General features: G+C 36.1%; 1 long non-coding RNA gene across 1 annotated transcript; it reads left to right on the forward strand.

The window, feature by feature from the left end:
- Window positions 1-1,570: 1,570 nt before the first annotated feature.
- Window positions 1,571-2,255, forward strand: LOC148879200 (uncharacterized). Its single transcript, XR_016105502.1, has 2 exons — window positions 1,571-1,817; window positions 1,951-2,255. It is a non-coding gene; the product is annotated as an uncharacterized LOC148879200 (long non-coding RNA).
- The last annotated feature ends 1,328 nt before the right edge of the window (window positions 2,256-3,583 follow it).

Consider the following 3,583-nt stretch of genomic DNA (forward strand, 5'->3'; position numbering starts at 1 on the left):
AATGACAAGCCCAAGCTACGCCACCTACTTGTGGTGTGAAGGGCATATGTCTATGCAGTCTATAGGGAGACTAATTGAATAGATAAGGTCGGAAGAATTGAAGGGGGGAGAACTCCATGATTGATTCAGAAGAGGCTAAGCAACTTAAATTGAACCCTTTGTCTAATGTAGTAAGGCATTGGGGTATTGGGGATAGCAAGGGAAATGATGTCCCTCAGAATTGAGGAATTTTAAATATAGGCACCAACACACCAACCTACCTTTCACCAGTATTGTTTTGGGAGAGCAAGATAAAAAAATTTTAATTAATGCGGTGACCCAATTGCCCATATCTCCTTTATTGTATTTATATATTTTTGGGGAAAATTAATTCTCCATAATGGCAATACAGCGACAATACGGTTTAAAAAATCGTATATAATTCATTTAAAAGAATAAAGGATACACACAAAAAGTCCGGGAAAATTATATGACCTTTTTTTTTGTTTCAAAGATTTCCAAAAAAACATTAAAATTAAAAAAAAAATGGCATATTTTACAAGTAAGTTTATTTGTTATATATGAGATAAATGAATAAATACACAAATATGAGTATAATATAAAGGGAACTGGTTTGGGCACATCCCGTTTTTGACAAAGGGGGAACATCCCTAATGAAAAGGACAAGGAAAACATTGTTAAGTTGTAGAAAAAAAAATTTGTCTATTAATATGTACTTCTATCATGACTGGGGGTGTGCCCCTTTATAAAAAATGGGATGTGTCCAAATCTGAAATCACTACCCTATATATTGAAATGAATATTTTGCATAATCAAGCCAGTAAGTCTGTTGAGAAGAAGTGGGCAATCTTGTTTAGCATTTTATCCTCTCTTTTTTTTCAATTTGAGAAACCCAACAGAATAAGTTATCCATACACGCCATTATTTATTCAACACAAGTGGGTGGGAAATTTTCCATCTTCCAATGCTTCATAGTACCACTCACTTCTGTTTATTGTAGTAAAGAAATTATAGGGGTAATAAAATAGTGATGAAGTCAGTTATGGGAGGACATGACTTTAATCTCCATGGGTCCCAAAACAACAAAACAGGTCATTGAAAAAGTGCAACCAACCTCTACAGCACCCATAATCTACTCAAAATTCTTGTGGGTGAGGGAGAAAGCATCAGATGAAACCACTAGTCCTATTGCAATTCTGGGTATCAAATCATTTCCCTGCTCCAGATTTGCTCAGAGAGGTTTTGGAGAGTCTGTCCTGTAGACCTTCATCAACTAGTAAAAAACATACATGAAGGGTTTGAACTGTAGAGAAGGGGATATTCATATTCTCAATGAGATTTGGACCACCATATGTTCGACAATATTTGGGGGGCCAGGAGCCTACATCAATTCATGGAGTCAATAGTTAAGCAGTCTTGCCTACCCTCCTTCCCCAAAAAAGACAATTAATAATAAATATGATTCTATAGCTGCCCCAAATATAAAGGCACTATTGTTGTAGTTGAACCCGTCAAAGCACAAACAGAACGGAAGAAACCCTTAATATAGACAGGAATGGAGAAGCTTTCTATTGAGAAAAATAAGTACAATGTGAGGGGTTCTCTTTAAGGGTCTGCATGCATTCTTCAGCCAAACTTTGTTATCAATCTCTGATCTAAAAGGGTATCAACTGCAACAATTTTAGCCTGAGGAGGAAATGCAGGTTGTCCTCACTAGGTAGATGCAATCACCCTTTGATATATCTGGGGTTCATAGACTTTGTTGTGCTCCAAGGACATTAAAGCTATGTTTGGTTCGAAGGAAAATGCAGAAAAAGGTAGAGAAATCTTTACAAACCTTATATAGGTTTTCTTGTCTTTCCCTTCCTTTTTCTACCTTTTCCTTCAAACCAAACATGAACTAATTGTTTGAATTTGAACTTGGGATTAATGAAATTTGTCCTTGACCAGGTGTTGAATCAACTTTTGGAGGGGCAACCATACTAATTACAGAACATGAGGTATTATAGATAAATTGCACTGTGACAGTGAAAACTTGTTGTAAAGACTTGAGGACCATTCCTTATCATGTCGTGATGTAGCTTTCTATGTATCCCATTAAAATTTTGAATTACAATCTAAGGATGGGCCCTCAGACGAGTTGCCACTTTCAAGGTTCAACAACCAGATTGGTGGTAGGAAAAACCCTTCCCCGGGTTGTGTTTGGATAGTAGTAGAATTGGAATTGAAAGTAATAAAGCTGCCAAGTTTGTTTAGTGTCTGTTTGTAAATTGGGACCAATCCTCTCTCTCTCTCTCTCTCTCTCTCTCTCTCTCGTGGGGTTTGGATCATGACAAAGGATCCATATTTCAATTTTCAATAATGGATCCAACTGTGAAGGTATGGGCCAATTTTGGTCTGAATTTGGGTATCGTCATACATGCATTTCTTCTAGGATCCGACCAAAAATCTGTCTTGATTCCTTAAGATTATGTTTGGTTTGAAGGAAAATGCATGGAAATGAAAAGAAAGATAGGAAAATCATTATAAATCTTATATAAATTTCCCTGTCTTTCCTTTCCTTTTCCTATCTTTTCCTTCAAACCAAACATAGGCTAAATGAATTGGATTATTGGGATCCATCACATTATATCCCTATTCAGATCCGTTCTCAGATATACAATGACAATCTTTTCTATTCAGGTCTAGAAACCAACATTCAAACAAACAAAATTTCAAATAAATCGAAATTAATTTCACTGAATTCAATTCAATGGAATATAATTTCCTAATGCTGATTCAAGCCCATTAATTGAAAAATAATTGTGGATGCAATTGGATCAGAATTTTCATGGATATGAGTATTCTGCATTCTGGGTTCATTTTAGAGGTGTAGCCTTCAATTTCAAGCAAATGAAATAGAAATTGAATTCAAAATCCAAATTCAGCCTAAGCAAATAGTATGAAAGCAAAAACATACATCCTTAGTGAAAAGACAGATATCAATCTCTTGTAGTGTGATAAGAAATCAAACTAAGGGGGTATTTTAATCTTTTCAAGCATGTATTTGTTTTATGATTTGTAACTTTTTATTTGCACTCTTGTGCATTTTTATTGGTGGAAATGAAATTGCACTGTAAACTAAAAAAAAGGATATACCCAAATCACTTCCCCCAGACCATCAACCCCATCATCTAAATCTAATATCCATGAAGATGAAGGGGATGGATGGTCCTCTGAAATCGCAAAATTTAAGGTGGAATGGATTTAGGTTCTACTTCCACCTTCTCAATCCATCACAAAAAATAGATTTTCACACTTCAACCCAAAAAAAAAGTTAAGATTGTGATGCTCCAGATGGTGCATCTGGTGCCTGGTGGTGTCTACTCTGAGTTCTTATCAAACATTTACATAGATGATGGACCCATTACCAACGGGTTCTATCATCGGGTCATCCTATATGCCAATGACGTGGCAGTGACAACGACAAATGATAAACCAGATATGGGTCCCAGATGATGCGATCATATGTGACAATCAACGCGGTGGTGTGGACCTGATGAACAACCCTTTATATTCATTTTCCAAGTCCCCTCAAGGGGAC

Source organism: Nelumbo lutea, chromosome 1 (assembly GCF_056320005.1).
Source record: "Nelumbo lutea isolate HS-2025 chromosome 1, American lotus-T2T, whole genome shotgun sequence".
In the NCBI taxonomy this organism is placed as follows: Eukaryota; Viridiplantae; Streptophyta; class Magnoliopsida; order Proteales; family Nelumbonaceae; genus Nelumbo; species Nelumbo lutea.